Raw genomic sequence first — 20,122 nt, 5'->3', positions numbered from 1 at the left:
TCATCTTCCACGTGCAAGTGTTTCATTCTCTGCTCGTGTTTGTAGAATACCAAAAAGTGCAACAATTCGTCTACAGCTGGGATTTCGACTGTGTTCTACCATTTCGAGTGTCCGCTTCATGAGTATCATTCTTATATACAAGAGAGAACAATACGTTAGTCGGATGCACTTGAACAGCACTGTACTCGAATGCATCCAGTTACTTCCAATCACATGTTCTACAGTTGCATTGCATTTGTTCTCTTTTCTGTACGTCCATGTCGCGGATCGCTCCCGTGACCCACTTCTCCCACTAGTCGATCAACCTTCGAACATAGAACACATCCCTGGACATAAGGCGTTCTCGCGTCCGTCGGCCGTTGTAATTTAATATATTATTATTGTTATTATTACTTTTTGATTGTTGCCGACTTACGTGATGGGCCTTAATAAAAATGATATTTCATTTTATTTTGATTTACGATTAAATGCTTTCCTGTAGTTCTCCTTTTTAACAATATTAATTTCTAATTATTTGTTACGTTAATGACTGTTAGACTCGCTGAATCTTTTAAAACATGAGCATGTAAGTTGAACAAGGTAATAAACTTTTCATATTAATTTCCTCGGCCAGTCAGTTCACTTTAAAGCAAGAATTCGTTAGTTATTAATTACAAATGCGGCCCACACACGCGCGAGAGTATTTTTCTTACCTCCGTTAACCATTGTATTGTAGTCGGAGTCCTGGCTCTGGCTCTCGGCTATGGTACTGAAAATAAGAATCTTAAAGCTACGTATTTCTGCAACTTCGTGCGGCTGTGGAGAAAAATTAATATTATGTTAATAGCGGGCGAGTATTTCGCTTCCGCTAATTTTTCATAAGTTAATATCGCCACGTAATGGCGTCGTTGGCTGCATCGGCCGCTGAGATTGTTGAACTGTAAATTACTTGAATGCAGGTTAATTCAAGGAAGGCGGACATGAAATCGGGATCACCTCTCACAAATTAAAAGTGCACAATAATATTAAATGAATATATTATATGCTTAGCTCATACAAATACGCTTACATTTGCCAGCACTCGCAAGATGTCCGTCTATACACAATCAAGACAAAAGAAGTGAAGACGATTAAAAAATTAACAAAAGAGCGTATCTTGTCATCTCTTTAGATCATTTTGTTATAAATAATTCCTTTGCAATCGAAACCTACACAGAGAAATTATTATTATTTTACGGCTACGTGATAAAAATATATTATTCAATTTTTAAATGTCTCTTCTTTATAAATACTGTTTTTTAAGTCTTTTCGTAATATAGCACTGGGGACGCTATAGCGTGATGGACCCACCTCCAAAACTTTTCCTGGAAGTATCGCATTGTGGGTCGATATCCCTAGACACTGTTCTGGACACAATGCGTGATGGATCCACCTTCGAATACTATCCTGGTCGTACTGTATTGTAGATCCACCTCCGTACTTTGCTCCAGATAGAGCATGTGGCGGATCCAACTTCAGACCCCATCCAGGGTGTTGCGTAATGTGGATCCACCTCCGAATATCGCTCCAGGAATGTGTGGAGGATCCACACTTCAACACTAACTTGGGTCTACTCTGGGTCATGTGAGCCATCTACGATACATACATACGGAAAATACAGCAAATGCAATGCAGCTGTAGAATATGAATTTGGAAGTCACTGGATTCATTCGAGTACAGGGCTGAACCATGCTGTCCGAGTAACGTGCTGTTCTACCCCGTACATGTGAAAGATACTCAAAAAGGACTGTTTCCCTCCATCCAACGTACATCTATCCTACAAAATAGTGTAGTTTTGGTGATCAAGTGCGATCATTGTGGATCTTTAGAGTATAAAAGGAGGTGCAATAGTTGCAGCGAGAAGCATTGGATGGCTTTTATTACTGGAGAATCTAGACATTCTTGTTACAGATACTGGTAATAAAAAATATATCGAAGATGTTACGCTGTTTAGCAGGACGAATTTAAATGTACATTCGGTAGATGGTGCTGGACTGGTCCGGAGGTGACTGGTCAGTTTCCTTTCTCGTCTTGAGACGCCGTGTTCAGTTAAGATGATGAGCACTACACTCGTAAAAAATATCTTACTATGTATTCCCTATGATTTTGTTGGCTAGGATGCGAGTTGTTACTCGGTAATACATATAAGCGTGTTTCATTTCCAAATGTTGTTGCTTCACGAGTCCTGTTATAGGGGCAGGATGTTACAGGTGCAGTGATATCCGCCCCCTCCCCTCAAATTCTGTAAGTCCATCCAGATCCTCGCCATGACTCCGCCTCGCCTTCCATATATGCCTCTCATCCCCCATGCGGATCCTCTATGACATGATTCCTTTCCCCCATCTGCTCCTTTACCTCGATCATGTCCGCGTCCTCTACACCTCCTGCCGACTTGACCCCCTCAACCTCTGGGTGCTCCTCTCCTCTCCAACCCCGCATACTGCCGTGCCTTCACCGTTGTGTCCCCCCTACTCTCCACCTCGACACCCTTCAACTCTTTTCCTGAGGTGGCTACAACTGCCTCTCCTGGATGATGCCCTCTCTCCATTTATCCCTCTATCGACTATGGTCCTCACCTCCCAATCCCTCCCTCCTGCTGTCCTTTTCCTGCGCTCCCTCTCGCCCCTGTTCCATCCTGGTTTTTTTTTTTTTTAAATTACCCACTCCTTCACTCCTTTCTCCCTCCCCCCCCCCCCCCCACTTCCTTTTTCTTTCCCATCCACAGTCTTCCCCACTCTTTTCCCCCATCCACACTGCTCCCCAATTTTTCTGTGCCCTCTCCCTCCATCGGCTCCCCCCCTTTAGGCCCCCACCTCATCCTTCCAGGCCCTCCCCCCCCCCCCCCCATATAATATACCTTAATACTCTATAGTGCAGTGTTTTCCGTAAGTGTTCACTGTTGTGCGTCCCCTTTTTAAAGCGCTGCAAACAGAAACCAGGCTGTCGACGCGTTTTGTGATTGTGATGTCTATTTCCTAAGTGTTTTTAACCAGCGTCACTGTCCTCTTTGTCTTTTTTATGTTTTATTCACAACTTTTTTGCGATGTACCAGTTTGAAACAGTCACTTTTATCAACTCTTTTCATTGTTATGTTTCCTAATTATGTTTTTTAACTTTATCTGTAGGCTGCAGAGCGACGTATTACGCTGCTGCCAGCCCCCCCCCCCCCTCTGAAGGGGGGGGGGGATCGAAATACAATAAAGAAAAAATAAACAAACAGCCGCAGTGCGACCATGGGTCACTGTTATAATACTATTATTACCCATCCTTATGTTCCTCCCAGCAGAAGCTGTACACTTTTAGATCGTCAAGAGGCTCCTCCCCTGTGATTCAGTCCTATTATTATTACCTGTCCTTCCCATATAGAGTTAACGGACAGAACAGCTGGAGGAACCCTCTAGTTCTGTACTAATAGAGAGAATATCCTCTCTGCATCTGGCAGGTGTTTACATGTAAATCTGCAGGAGGCGACTCCATTGTGCTTCAGTGATAGCTTTCTGTCATAATAATATTACGAACCATGCTTCCCATATAGCGCTATTGGCTAGACTGACTGCAGCAATTCTTCAGTGGTTGAGAAATAGTGAAAATATTCACTCCACATCTAGCAGTTATTGACGAAACCTGATGAAGCTACTGTCTAGTGCTCCATGAGTGGGAGCTCACATTGATTAAATAAGCAATATTCTGCATTGTGTACAAAATAATAAAGACTTTCATTTGTCCTACCTGGCAGTCCAACACTGACTGAAGCTCCCTCACAAGTTGGGGTGGGTAGGGGATGTGAGATAGTGGGATGGGTGGGGTGTAGTGGTGGTGGTGGGGTGGAGTGGGGAAGCCAAACAATGGCATTTGCTAGTGGGGTTGTAAACTAAGTCAGTTCGTCTCTGAACCTCAAGGTGAACACAGAAAGAATTCCAGCAAATAAATTTGAAATTCCCACCATTTTTTTTAATTTGCCGCCAAATTTCAGTCTCTAGCTATTTCCAGGAGAGGGGCCATGGAGAGGAGGTGAGTGGAACGTGTGGTCGCCACAGTCCAGTAGCTCAACACGGACTGAGCGAGATTCCCACCATTTTCCCCAGTTGACTTACATCACAGGAGGAGTGGGGAAGGAGAGGGGAAAGGTGTGGAAGGGGAGGAGGAGGAGAGGGGGCTGGGAGTTTCCTGAGAGGAACATACGTTCCGTCTGGGGAAAAGTCATGATGTCATCGTGGGTCAGTGCCCCTGATGTATGCAAACCACAGCTAGCTATCGACCCCTTGGTGTAACGTTAGGCACCAACTAGCAACACGGGTCGAATTTCGAAGTAGAAGAAGTTGCCCAGGTGCCTGCTGCTTATACCACTGTCCTGACAGTGTTCATTGGTCAGGACAGCCTTTTGGCGTCTACGTTTGAAACACCGCTCGCAGCACCCACAGGAATCTTCATCAATACTACAATACTACACTCGTTTACCTGCTCACCATCGTCCTGTAGTGACGACTGCTACAACGACAGTGGATGGCGGGGGCAGTCATGGATGCAGGAAGTGAAAGAGATGATGGGACGGGTACCAAGGCTTTCACTGGTGCAGCCTGCTGTTCGTGCGACCATCCCGGAACGCCAGCTGGTCGAATCGCAACGGCATCTTTCATTCTGTGAACCTAGTGAAGGGCAGAATCATGAAATTTACAGGGGCGAAGTTGATTCAAGTGCCGTCGCTGCAATCCGCCAGGACCCAGTATCAAAAACTTGCAATTGCGAAGCAACTTCACGATAATGTCGCGTTCACAGCGCTTCCGGCTGCTGTATGATCTTAAAAAAAAAACATCTGGGTAGGCGCCGGCCACCGTGGTGGGTGGAGCAGCTGGAGGAAGGTGGAGCCGTCCAAGAATCAGTTCCGGCGGCGAGGCGCTGTTGCGACGGTGGGAGCGGTAAGACGGCAAGAGGACCAGCATAGATTCGTGATGGGTAGTAGTTATCCATCTGCTGCTTAAAGTGCGAACGAAGCATTCCGCTTATCCGTTGGACTGAGAACGAAAAGGCGTGCCGGTGATGAGACGAATCACGTTTTCTGTATAAGAATTCCTCAATTTGTGGAGACACAATTTGAGTCCGTTGTGAGTCACGAGCAAGTCTTGTACATTGTCAAGGCAAAATATGGACTGTAAGGCTTAAAGAGTGCAATGTGTCGTAGTCAAGTGCATGGGAAACACAAAACGAAACTTGATATATGCGTCGACGACAGTTAGCCAACGAATGTTCCAGTAGGGTCCAACAAAATCCAAGGCGATTCAGGCTTCAGCCAATCAACGAACCATCTGGTGTTCCGCCCGAGCCTGGCAGTGAGACATCGTGTGCTATATTTGCAAGCCCATGCAAAACCTTGCGAGCTAATTGTCTGGTGTAGACAAAGTGCCAGTGATCCCGATGAACCAATCTAGGAACATGTCCCTGAAGAGCCTTTGGAATCACAACTTGCGGATATTCAGATTCACGGCTTTGCAGACAAAGTCATGTCTGCATGTTGAGTATCGGCGAAGCTCCATGCTGACAATTTGATTCATTGTGCAAGGCCAACCACTGCAAACGTAGCACAACTGAATCTGCATGTTCAGACCCGCTGCTGTAGACTGAGCGATCTTCCTTTGATCCATTGGAAACCGGACCAGTGCACCTGAGTCCTGTGCATCAGTGTCGCAACAAGAATCTTCTGATGCCTCGAAGTCTGCATTCGGTAGCAAGGGAATACGCGAAAGCGAGTTTGCATTAACATTCTTGGATGTGGGCCTGTACATTATTTCCTGTTCTTAGTGCGGTAAGATGAGGTTCCAACTGTGCGATTTCCGCACAGTGCGATGTCGAGTAGGCTTGGGTTGGTTGAAAAGTGACTGCATAGGCCTGTGGTTGGTGACCAAGTAGAATACAAATACTAATGAAATAGCTGATGACAAGAGCGTCCTTCTCTGCTTTCGAATACTTGCTCTGAGTTTTATTAAGCAATTTTGAGACAAGGGCTATTAGTCTGTCGGTAGAATGAATCATGTGTGATAGCATAGCGCCAATGCCGTACGAAGACGCATCCAATACCAAAACTATAATTTTCCAGAGATCAAAGTGAACTAGGCAACGACCACTGAGGAAAGCACCGTTGGATACCGAAAAGCAGTGCCACACATAAGGTACATTATTGTGGTGAAGGTGGTGTAACCGTACCGCAATCTGAGCTGCTTCCTTAGCACTGACTACCGTTCAGTAACTTTCCTTGGAGGTTTGAGGTCACGAATGACCCATAAGAGCGAGTACTTCAGATGAACACCCTGAGAATTAATTATGTGTCCAAAGCACTCAGTGTTTATTTGAATACAGACATGTCTCTGTCGCATTTAAGGCCTGCCTCTGGAAACGGAACAGGGTGCTCAAATTACTAAGGTGTTCGTATGTTACGGCTACATCCTCTAAATAATTTGTACTCGAAGGCGTTCCAAAGAACGCTGGAAAATTGCTGGTGCATATGCGCTACCGATAGGCAAACGTATAAGTTTGAAGAGCCCTGTGCGTCTTAATAAAACCACTTAATGAGGCTTTTTATCTAAAGGAATCTAGAGATAGGCATAGAGTAAATCTGTCTTACAGAAGCCAAACGGTCCAAACTTTATCAGGTCGAGGCAAATGATATGAATCAATCACTGTATGGGGGTTCAATATTGTCTTAAACTTTCATGACTGCTTCTTGACGAGTACTAGCGGAGATGCCCACTGCCCAGCTGTGACTGGCTGCATTAACGCCGCTGTCCTGCCATTGTGAAAGTTCGTGAGCAACCAGTTCAAGGAGCGCGCGTTGTGCAGCGCGAGTCCTGAAGAAGAGAGGCTGTGCATTGTTTACATGGAGAACTGCGCAACAAAATTAGAAGCTCTGCCTCACCTTTCAGTAAATAAGTATTTGAAAGCAGCACACAACTGAGCATCACTGCCGTTTGTGCCAAGACAGAAAAGAACTTGGAAGAGGAATTGAATGGAATGGATAGTATCTTGAAAGGAGGATATAAGATGAACAGCAACAAAAGCAAAAAAAGGATAATGGAATCTAGTCGGCTTAAATCAGATAATGCTGAGGGTATTAGATTTTTAAATGAGCCACTTAAGTAGGTTTGCTATTTGGGGAGCAAAATAACTTATGATGGTCGAAGTAGAGAGGATATAAAATGTAGACTGTCAATGGCAAGGAAAGCGTTTCTGAAGAAGAGAAATCTGTTAACATCAAGTATAGATTTATGTGTCAGGCAGTCTTTTGTGAAAGCACTTTTATGGAATGTAGCCATGTATGGAAGTGAAACATGGACGATAAATAGTTTTGACAGCAGGAGAATACAAGCTTTAGAAATGAGGTACTACAGAAGAATGCTGAAGATTAGATGGGAAGATCATGCAACTAAAGAGGAGGTACTGAATAGAATTTGGGAGTAAAAGGAATTTGTGAAACTACTTGACTAGAAGATGGGATCGATTGGAAGAACACGTTGTGAGGCATAAAGTAATTACCACTTTAGTACTGGAGGGAAGTGTGGAGGGTTTAAACCGTAGAGGGAGACCAAGAGATGAAAACACTAAACAGATTCAGGGGCATGTAGGTTGCAGTAGTTACTCGAAGATGAAGAAACTTGCACAGGATAGAGTAGCATGGAGAGCTGCATCAAACCAGTGTTCAGTTCAAATGGTTCTGTGCACTATGGGACTTAACTGCTGTGGTCATTAGTCCCCTAGAACTTAGAACTACTTAAACCTAACTAACCTAAGGACATCACACACATCGATTCCCGAGGCAGGATTCGAACCTGCAACCGTAGCGGTCGCGCGGTTCCAGACGTTAGTGCCTAGAACCGCTCGGCCACCACGGCCGGCCCCATTGTTTGGATTGAAGACCACAACGACAACATTACTTTCGTCGACACTCGTTTCAAACATAACACAAAATCATATGTTGATTATAAAACTTCTACACCAAAAGTAACTGACAGCAAATTGTCTACCACAAGTAACCGAGACAAACCAAAGTCAAATATACATGGTGACAATAATTGAACTATATGAAACATAATCGTCATAACTTCTCAACGATTTGTGTTAGGACGTTCACGTTGCACAGTTTGCTGCAGGGTATGATGGGAACTGATATGCGCATGCATGGTTTGATTTAGCGACGAAGCCCACTTTCATTTGGAAGGGTTAGTCAATACGCAAAAGTCGCGCATTTGGGTGACTGAGAATCCGCATTTTGTGATCGACAAGTCTCTTCATCCTCAACGGGTGACTGTGTGGTGTGCAATGTCCAGTCACCGAATAATCGGTGGTTCAAATGGCTCTCAGCACTATGGCGCTTAACTTCTGAGGTCATCAGTCCCCTAGAACTTAGAACTACTTAAACCTAACTAACCTAAGGACATCACACACATCCATGGCCGCCCGCATCTCGTGGTCGTGCGGTAGCGTTCTCGCTTCCCACGCCCGGGTTCCCGGGTTCGATTCCCGGCGGGGTCAGGGATTTTCTCTGCCTCGTGATGGCTGGGTGTTGTGTGATGTCCTTAGGTTAGTTAGGTTTAAGTAGTTCTAAGATCTAGGGGACTGATGACCATAGATGTTAAGTCCCATAGTGCTCAGAGCCATTTGAACCATGGCCGAGGCAGGATTCGGACCTGCGACCGTAGCGGTCACGCAGTTCCAAACTGAAGCGCTTAGAACCGCACGGCCATACCGGCCGGCAATAATCGGTGTGATGTTGCTTGATGGCACAATAACTATAGACCTATATCTCTTACGTCGATCTCTTGTAGAATTTTAGAACATGTTTTTTGCTCGCGTATCATGTCATTTCTGGAAACCCAGAATCTACTATGTAGGAATCAACATGGATTCCGGAAACAGCGATCGTGTGAGACCCAACTCGCCTTATTTGTTCATGAGACCCAGAAAATATTAGATACAGGCTCCCAGGTAGATGCTATTTTTCTTGACTTCCGGAAGGCGTTCGATACAGTTCCGCACTGTCGCCTGATACGCAAAGTAAGAGCCTACGGAGTATCAGACCAGCTGTGTGGCTGGATTGAGGAGTTTTTGGCAAACAGAACACAGCATGTTGTTATCAATGGAGAGACGTCTACAGACGTTAAAGTAACCTCTGGCGTGCCACAGGGGAGTGTTATGGGACCATTGCTTTTCACAATATATATAAATGACTTAGTAGATAGTGTCGGAAGTTCCATGCGGCTTTTCGCGGATGATGCTGTAGTATACAGAGAAGTTGCTGCATTAGAAAATTGTAGCGAAATACAGGAAGATCTGCAGCGGATAGGCACTTGGAGCAGGGAGTGGCAACTGACCCTTAACATAGACAAATGTAATGTATTGCGAATACATAGAAAGAAGGATCCTTTATTGTATGATTATATGATAGCGGAACAAACACTGGTAGCAGTTACTTCTGTAAAATATCTGGGAGTATGCGTATGGAACGATTTGAAGTGGAATGATCATATAAAACTAATTGTTGGTAAGGCGGGTACCAGGTTGAGATTCATTGGGAGAGTGCTTAGAAAATGTAGTCCATCAACAAAGGAGGTGGCTTACAAAACACTCGTTCGACCTATACTTGAGTATTGCTCATCAGTGTGGGATCCGTACCAGGTCGGGTTGACGGAGGAGATAGAGAAGATCCAAAGAAGAGCGGCGCGTTTCGTCACTGGGTTATTTGGTAACCGTGATAGCGTTACGGAGATGTTTAATAAGCTCAAGTGGCAGACTCTGCAAGAGAGGCGCTCTGCATCGCGGTGTAGCTTGCTCGCCAGGTTTCGAAAGGGTGCGTTTCTGGATGAGGTATCGAATATATTGCTTCCCCCTACTTATACTTCCCGAGGAGATCACGAATGTAAAATTAGAGAGATTAGAGCGCGCACGGAGGCCTTCAGACAGTCGTTCTTCCCGCGAACTATACGCGACTGGAACAGGAAAGGGAGGTAAAGACAGTGGCACGTAAAGTGCCCTCCGCCACACACCGTTGGGTGGCTTGCGGAGTATCAATGTAGATGTAGATGTAGATGTACCGAACGGTATGTGAAGGTTTTGGCAGATGATTTCATCCACATTATCGAAAGTGACAAATTTGTCGACAAGATGAGGTTCACGCAAAACGGATCTGGACCCGGTCGAAACAGGAGTGATTAATATCGTGGAGGAGCACGTTGGAGTCCGCATTCTGGTTCCGGGGTACCCGGAGGCCACTGGCTTGGGCCTCGACCGGCCCCTATATTCTCCATATCTGAACACATGCGACTCCTTTCTGTGGGGCTATACTAAAGACAAGGTGTACAGCTTGCTGAGCTGGAAACAGCTATTCAGGAGGTCATCGACAGCGTCGATGTTCCGACACTTCAGCGGGTCATGCAGAATTTCGCTGTTCGTCTGCGCTACATCAACACCAGTGATAGCAGGGATATCGAACATGTCATAACCTAAATCTGAATATCTGTAGTAACGTTTACTTATTGAATAAAGTTCGTGCACGCAGTATTTTGTAATTAATTTGCGTTTGTTTAACATAGTTCAATAATTGTCACACTTAATTTGCGACTGTTCCGTGAACGCGAAGCCTGAAATGTCACAGTCTTTTGCAAATTCTGGCATGGGTCAGGATGCACTAGAATGCCTTGACCATTATATGCTGCCAGCGTAGTGTGTGATTTCTGCTCCTTGGGGTTGCCAAGATCATCGTAACTATTGGGGCTGAGCAAAGAAATCGAGCCACCAGCACATAATTGCAAATGAATAGTTTGGCTAGCTGTCACAACGACCACAATGAATTTATTGGAGTGGTGTTACACTGAAGAAGAAACTACTGATGTCGTGAACTACGAACTACCACACTTCTGTACTATGCTAGAAGCTTTGTTCGTTTCAGAATGCACAACAAGTACAGCAAAGTTTGTGTTCCATGGGGGGCATATTAGAAGAGGGGTCCCTTCTTTTGCTGTAAGCATACGGCTTGATCATATCTCGTCTTGCCACACCTAGAATGAGTTGCAGGTATAAGTGGCGCTATAAACTTACTGTGAACATGTTGTGGACTGACAAGACAGCCAGTCCACAGTGACGGGTAACCGAAAGGCACGCGCTTAAACTCACGCAGGCTGGCGTGAGGTCTGAATCAGGATACGTAATGAATGCTATAAAGAAAAGTACGTAGCTTCTGGAATACTTAACTTTAATCCACAATTGGTGACATTGGTCTTGTTACTGTACATGCTTCATTAGATACATAGCAAAGGATAATTGGCGCCTTGCTAGGTCGTAGCAATTGACTTAGCTGAAGGCTATGCTAACTACCCTCTCGGTAAATGAGAGCGTAATTCTCAGTGAACCTTTCCTAGCAACGTCGGCTGTACAACTGGGGCGAGTGCTAGTAAGTCTCTGGAGACCTGCCGTGTGGTGGCGCTCGGTCTGCTATCACTGACAGTGGCGACACGCGGGTCCGACATGTACTAATGGACCGCGGCCGATTTAAAGCTACCACCTAGCAAGTGTGGTGTCTGGCGGTGACACCACAGAACAAATTGTCTGTATTTGAAAAAGCTGAATATGTTGATTTCAAAAACTTCCCCTCATGTAACGTGTACTTCAGGTATCGTATTCAGTTGCTGAGCAAAATCGATTGTTGGTTGGCTCTTGCCCATTTGAACAGTTTCGTGACATAAAATTATAAACTTGATGAAATGCAAAAGTTGAAATAAAAAAAGTAATCTAATTAAGTGCCAAAAGAAACTAATTGTACGCTCAGTGAAAACTATATGACTAAAACTCAGTGCCGGAGTGGATTATGACAGTTACGTGATATGAAGTGCAGTGCTTGACGCGGAATTTCCACAAAACTGAATTACTACTTTACTCGGGAGAAAATAACTGTTGACAAAAAGTTAATTTGCTTGCTAGCGCGACAACTGAATATCCTGACTACACACTGTTTGCACTAGAATTCCAGTTGAGATCTGCCCTGAAAATAAGAGTGGCTTACCTCTAACTCAGCATGCTGTTTTTCGTCTGGATTACTGATGTTCTCGAAAGCAAATACAAAATCAGCAAATGCAGCAGAAACAATCTGTGACTTCGTGTGACGTAAGGCGCAAAGCACACACAAGACACCATATTCACAGCTTTGCTACGAATCATGGAGGTGTGTTTACTCTAAAGAAAATTATTCTTGAGAAGCAAAACTCTGATTACTGAGAAAAAGACTCCACAACATAAATAGATACTAGCAGTCACAAAAGTCTCTCATTGCAAATAAACTACTAGCATGCCTCTAAAATTAGTCCAAAATTTCCAAAATTTCTCTATCAATATAAGGGACAAGAAAGTGTTATACACGGTGCAGCACTTAAATTCGGACAAATTTCAATTTGAAATTCCCTCCATATCATAGTTCCCCCGGAGGTCGCGATTGGCGTTCTTGAAATCATTGGCATCTAGAAAACAGTCAGAACCTCAAAATAGCCTAGATGTTACGGACGAGTCCGAAGTATAGTCGAAGACCCACGATTATCGAAAGTCTTCGCGCTGGGCGTTCGCCCGCTGAAACAGTTCGTTACTTCGGGTACCCAAGATCAACTGTTTATGATATTGTGGCCAAGGATAATGCGTCGGAGAAGTCTGGGGTAGGTTCCGCTAAGCCGGCAAGGAAACCCCATTCAATGAAACGCGTGTCACGAACAGCGGCAGTCATCGATAAGAGTAGGGGGCTGAGATCTGAGGAACTGGGGAGAGCAGGACCACATACGAACCATTTTGTCCAAAACTGGCTCTCAGGTAAAGTTGACATGTTGTGGTCAATGAAGTTTTGGCCCTCGAATACCCCGGATTTGAATCCCCTCGACGATTATGTTTGGATCGTAGTCGCACCGCTATCGGAGCAGCATTCTCGATTATGGACAGAGTTGTTTTAAAGAGTGCGTACGATCGCTTCAGGACAACATTGGAGGCGGTCATTGCGGTTGAAGGGGGTTACATAGAGCAATGTTACTCTTTAATGATGAAAATATGTGTGTGAATTGCCGGCCGCTGTGGCCGAGCGGTTTTAAGTGCTTCAGTCCGGAACCGCGCTGCTGCTACGGTCGCTGGTTCGAGTCCTGCCTCGGGTGTCGATGTGTGCGATGTCCTTAGGTTAGTTAGTTTAAGTAGATCTGTCTAGGGGATTGATGACCTCCGATGTTAAGTCCTATAGTGCTTGGAGCCATTTGAATTTTTGTGTGTGAATTCCTAAGGGACCAAACTGCAGAGGTCCATCGGGCCTAGACTTGCACACTACTTAAACTAGCTTAGGCTAACTTATGCTAATAACAACACACACACTCATGCCCGAGGAAGGGGTCGAACCTCCGGCGGGAGGGGCCGCGCAATCCGCGACAGGTTGACCTAGACCGCGCGGCCACTTCGCGCGGCTCTTGAAAGATACCACTACACATACTACGTAAGAGCATTTTCATTTTCATTTGTATTTTGTTTTAATGGATTTGCTTTTAAAAAAGTGTTTCATATCTGCGTATTTAGGCGTCACACCCTGTAAATGTGTTTTCAGCTCTATCTTAAAGCATTCCAGATGTCTTCTCTCCTATGCATAAATAACAGGTCTTTTTCACTGGAAAACTCAGCTGCTGGCTACTATGCCACAAATAAGAATGGCCCAGTGCTGAACAGACCACAGATATAACTAAACACGGAAATGGAAATGAGCGTTTGGCGTCATTGGCCGGGAGGCCCCTCGCGGGGCAGGTCCGGCCGCCATAGCGCAGGTCTTATTACATTCGGCGCCACATAGGGCGACCTGCACGCCGGATGGGGATGAAATGATGATGAACACAACACAACACCCAGTCCCTGAGCGGAGAAAATCTCCGACCCAGCCGGGAATCGAACCCGGGCCCAGAGGACGGCAATCCGTCACGCTGACCACTCAGCTACTGGGGCGGACACTAAACACGGAGTAAAGGACTTATTCGCTACTCAGGCAGTGCGCCCATTCGCCTTTGTCCGTGAACATTAAAGGTGAATTATTTAGAACATCAGAAAACATATGAAAACCTTACAACGCTTTTACGCTGAGAAGCAGGGAGTGCGAGACTTCACGCCGCTACTTCCTTGGCCTGGTAGTTTACGTGGTTCTCTATGGTGAGTTGGGACCTCTTTACGCGGCCGCGCATTCCTATCCAGAGGTGCTGCAGCACAAATATTACTTATTGGAAACTATACACGGCACTATACCATGAGTCTTGACAGTCTGCGATCTGCAAAACTTCTTGTAAGAAAGGGTCGGGATACTTGACAATATATCCCCTTATTCTATTATGACCCAAGTTTTGAGAAATGGCGTGACGAATCATGAATTCACTACAGTATTTGCCACACTCACATTTACACTTGCACTGCCATCCAGTCCGTTGTAAGTGTGTCACTCGCTGACCATAAGTTTCTCCTGACTGTTTCTTCAGTCAGGCAGGAACCACAATTACTGTCTCGTTATAGTATCTACTCAAAGCGCGGATTAATTCTTCAGACATCACACATGTGAGTGTGCAAATGTACATCCTGAATGAAGTAACATGTACTCAAACGACGGAGAAAAGATTGTTAGCCGGTACTAAAAGTTCAAAATGGTTTCCTTGGATTATGTGGAATATGCGTTTCACCTCATTCAGGAGAAGAAATAAAAGATATATTAAGAAAAATTACACTTGACGATGAACCCACAGGGTCCGAAATGCTTCGTGTAGTTAATAAAACACGAAAAAGTTGTGAGTGAAGACGTTGTTTAATTCATACGTCCAATAACATAAAATCATATGTTGCATTATAAAGCTTCTACACCACACTTCAGTTATACGCAGTGTTCTAACAGGAAGAAACCACACAACTACAACTATAAAAATCTAGTTTACTTTACGAAACTTCCCTTCTGACATAGTCACAGACACATCATCTCAGTTTCGCAAATTTCTTTTTTCTCAGAATAAATTAATACAGAATTCTTTTCAAATAATGCTGCCTCCACTAAACGGCAGGCCAGCTTACGTCCTTCTCAAAGCAAGTACATAGCCAGAGTGTGCAACATATACAGATTGATGCTCTGACAACGTAAAACTAACCTCTCTCAGACCGAAACACACAGAGCAACGTAGAAGTAACCGTTTTTGTGTCCTTTACGAGTTCCTAACCAGGAGCGAATTTTATAGCATCATCTGCGTGCTTTAATGTCTAGTTTCTTGAGTTTCTGCTTGTAAATTAAATATTTAATGGCCATAGTTGTCGCGTTTTCGTTTGTGCCGGCAAGTAAACTGATTTTGTGACATATTACAAGTTCCCAATCAGGGGCAAATTATTTAGTTTCAACTGAGTGCTTCGGTAGTTAGGTTTTCGAATATCTGCGTATTACTAGACACGGTTTGTGCGTTTCCGTCAGGGTGTAGAGTTGCACAGCACGTGCCGATAGTCCGCTTACCTGCATAGTTTAGTTTTCCACGGTCTTTAGTATGGACAGGGACTGCGACTGTTGTGTGTGGGTGCGAGCCGAGTTGGTGACACTTAGCTCTCAGCTTCAAGCTTCGGTTATACAGCCTGAGGCTGCAGTGGATGGGCACCACTGTTGGGGCCGGCCGTGGGGCTCCAACGGAGGTCCAACACGTCAGAGTCCTCCGATCGATTCTCATCGCTGGCACACGCAGTTACTGCTCGCATTGAGGCTGACCCTTCACCCGTTGTCGAGTGGGAGGTCGCCCCGGGGCAAAGCAGGCGGCGAAAGACTTCCCAGGCGGCCGCGCGTAAGGCCTCCCCGGTTTGTCTGACAAACAGGTTCCAGGTGCTGTCTGTGGCTGACACTGTCGCTGAGCCAGATGCTGTCGCCTGTCCTTTTTCAGAGGAAACCACTAAGCCTGCAAGATCCGGGCAATCGCAGAGGGTGGGATTATTGGAAGTTAGGAGGTCCAACGTTAGGCGCCCCTTAGGGACTCGGCTGACAAGAAGGGTAAGAAAACCAATGAGAACTCCGTGTGCATACCGGGTGGAGTCATTCCAGATGTGAAAAGGGTCCTCCTGCATGCCATGAAGCGCACAGGGTGTAGCCAACTGCAGGCAGTTGCCCACGTCGGTACCAATGATGTGTGTCAGAAGAGATTATCTCTGGGTTCGAGCAGCTAACAGAAGTGGTAAAGGCTGCCGGTCTTGCTTGCAAGATGAAAGCAGAGCTGACCATTTGCAGCATAGTCAACAGGACAGATTGCGGTCCTCTGGTACAGAGCCGAGCGGATGGTCTGAATCAGAGGCTCAGACGGTTCTACGACCGCGTAGGCTACAGATTCCTCTACTTGCGCCAAAGGGTGGTTGGGTTTCTGGTTCCGCTGAATAGGTCAGGTGTCCACTATACGCAGAAGGCGACTACACGGGTAGCAGGGGCTGTGTGGCGTGGAATGGGCGGTTTTTTTAGGTTAGAGGGTCTCGGGAAAACATAAGAAGGGCTTCAGTCACAAAAGGTGCAGGCTGAACACAGGAAGAACGTAGATACAAGAACCATTTGTATAACAGTTGAAAATTGTCGTAGCTCCAAGCGCTAATAGAAAGCACCGAAGCTCAAATCTTTACAGGCACTGAAAGCTGGCTAAAGCTGGATATAAGTTCAACCAAAATTTTGCGAAGAACCGTAGCGTGTTTGTTGATGTCAGAAGTAGTTCAACTTGTCGCGAAATTGAAGTCGACACTTCCTTTGAGTTATTATGGGCAGAGGTCATCGTTGGCAATCGGAATAAAATAATGCGATCCTTTTACTGACCTCCCAATTCAGATGATACAGTTGCTGAAGGGTTCAAAGGAAACTTGAGTTTGATTTCAAACGACTCATACTATAATAGTTGGTGGTGACTTTTATTTACTCTCGATATGATGGAGAAAATACATGTTCAGTTCCGGAGGTACGAATAAAATGTCAACGGAAATTGTGCTAAACGCTTTCTCTGAAAATTATTTCGAGCAGTTTGTTCATGAGCCCACGCGAATACTAAACGGTTGCGAAAACATACTTCACCTCTTAGCAACAAATAATCTTGAGTTAATAACGAGCATGAAAACCGATTCAGGGGTTAGTGAACACAGGGTTGTCGTAGCGAGATTGAATATTGTAATCCCCAAAACCTCGAAAAATAAGCCAAAAATATACCTATTCAAAAAAGTAGATAAAAATTCACCTGACGCCTTCACGAGAGACAATCCCCACTCATTCCAAGTTAATGATACGAGGGTAGACCGGATGTCTCTTAGATTCAGAGAAATTGTATCAGCAGCAGTTGAGAGATACCATATAAATTAACAAACGACGGAGCTGATACTCCTTGGTACCCAAACAGGGTTAGAACACTGTTGCAGGAACAACGAAACAAACATGCCAAATTTAAACAGACGCAAAATCCCCAAGATTGGCGACATTTTACAGAAGCTCGAAATTTGGCACGGACTTCAATACGAGATGCTTATAACAGTTTCCACAACGAAACTCTCTCTCGAATCCTGGCAGAAAGTCCAAAGAGATTCAGGTCGTATGTGAAGTATATAAGCGGCATGACACAACCAATGCGTTCTCAGCGTGACAGCAATGGAGACACTATCGAAGACAGTGCTGCCAAAGCAGAGTTACTAAACACAGTCTTCCAAAATGCCCTCACAAAAGAAGACGAAGTAACTATTACAGAATTCGAATCGAGAACAGCTGCCATCATGAGTAACGTAGAAGTAAACATAATCGGAGTAGTGAAGCAACTTAAATCACTCAAAAAAATCAAGGCTTCTGGTCCAGACTGTATACCAATTAGGTTGCTAATGCTGATGAATTAGCTCCATACGTAACAATCATAAACAACCGTTCGCTCGACGAAAGATCCGTACCCAAAAAATGGAAAGTTGCGCAGGTCTACACCAACATTCAAGAAAGGTAGTAGGGGTCATCCACCAAATTACAGGCCTATATCGTTAACGTTGATATGCAGCAGGATTTTAGAACGTATATTGTGTTCGAACATTATGAATTACCTCGAAGAAAACGGACACACAGTCAACATAGGTTTAAAAAACGTCGTTCTTGTCGTACACAACTAGCTCTTTATTCGCAGGAAGTGTTTAGTGCTATTGACGAGGGATTTCAGATGGATTCCGTATTTATCGATTTCCGGAAGGCTTTTGACACTGTACCACACAAGCGGCTCGTAGTAAACTTGCGTGCTTATGGAATAACGTCTCAGTTATGTGACTGGATTTGTGATTTCCTGTCAGAGTGGTCACAGTTCGCAGTAACTGACGGAAAGTCATCGAGTAAAACAGAAGTGACTTCTGGCGTTCCCCAAGTTGTGTTATAGACCCTTTGTTGTTCCTTATCAATGTAAAAGATTTTGGAGACAATCTGAGCAGCAGTCTTCCGTTGTTTGCAGATGACGCTGTCGTTTATCGACTAATTAAGTCATCAGAAGATCAAAAGAAACAGCAAAACGATTTAGAAAAATATATCTGAATGGTGCGAAAAGTGGCAGTTGACCCTGAATAACAAAAAGTGTAAGGTCATCCACAGGAGTGCTAAAAGGAACTCGTTAAACTTATGTTACACGATAATTCAGTCAAATATAAAGGCCGTAAATTCAAGTAAATACCTAGGTATTACAATTACGAACAACTTAAATTGGAAGGAACACATAGAAAATGTTGTGGGGAAGGCTAACCAAAGATTGCGTTTTATTGACAGGACACTTAGAAAACGTAATCTACTAAGGAGACTCCCTACACTACGCTTGTACGTCCTCTTTTAGAATACTGCTGCACGGTGTGGGATACTTACCAGATAGGAATGAAAGTTCAAAGAAGGGCAGCACGTTTTGTATTATCGCGAAATATGGGAGAGAGTGTCTCAGAAATGATACAAGATTGGGGCTCTAAATCATTAAAAGAAAGGCGTTTTTCTTTGCGACAGAATCTTCTCACGAAATTCCAGTCACCATCTTTCTCCTCCGAAGCGAAAATATTTTTTTGACACCGGCCTACATAGGAAGGAACGATCACCATGATAAAATTAGCGAAATCAGAGCTTGTACGGAAAGATGTATGTGTTCATTCTTTCCGCGCGCTATACGAGATTGGAATAATAGAGAATTGTGAAGGTGGTTCGATGAACCCTCTGCCAGGCACTTGAATGTGATTTGTAGAGTATCCACGTAGATGTAGATGTAGATGAACCTCTCTGACAAAAATCTGTCGTCTCAGGAACAGACTTACAATTTTATGGTTATATAGCTATTAAGACGTTGAGTACATTTATCAAATTCACAATTTAATTCACATTTATGGCCAAAACTACCTGAGAATAGACATTTAAAACGGGACGTGTACCTGTCACACTGTATGGTTTCCCGTTAGAGCTAGTTATCGATAGCTCGGTGCAGCGTTTGGCACCGACTAGCAACACGGAACTAATCTCGAACAAAATGAAAGTGGCCAGGTGGCCGTCCTGGCGATCATCATTGTTCGGGTCATGCTGATGCTGGCGATGTTCCAACACCCGCTCGTGGCGCCAGCAGGAATCTTCATCTAGGCGCCGGCTCCGGCAGTACCGATAAGTTACGACACTACCTGACAGGCCCCAAAGCGTATACCTTTCCCCTCGCTCACTCTGTATACACTCCTGGAAATTGAAATAAGAACACCGTGAATTCATTGTCCCAGGAAGGGGAAACTTTATTGACACATTCCTGGGGTCAGATACATCACATGATCACACTGACAGAACCACAGGCACATAGACACAGGCAACAGAGCATGTACAATGTCGGCACTAGTACAGTGTACATCCACCTTTCGCAGCAATGCAGGCTGCTATTCTCCCATGGAGACGATCGTAGAGATGCTGGATGTAGTCCTGTGGAACGGCTTGCCATGCCATTTCTACCTGGCGCCTCAGTAGGACCAGCGTTCGTGCTGGACGTGCAGACCGCGTGAGACGACGCTTCATCCAGTCCCAAACATGCTCAATGGGGGACAGATCCGGAGATCTTGCTGG

The sequence above is a fragment of the Schistocerca serialis genome, chromosome 5 (genome assembly GCF_023864345.2).
Source record: "Schistocerca serialis cubense isolate TAMUIC-IGC-003099 chromosome 5, iqSchSeri2.2, whole genome shotgun sequence".
In the NCBI taxonomy this organism is placed as follows: domain Eukaryota; kingdom Metazoa; phylum Arthropoda; class Insecta; order Orthoptera; family Acrididae; genus Schistocerca; species Schistocerca serialis.
Note: the sequence above shows the minus strand (reverse complement) of the source record.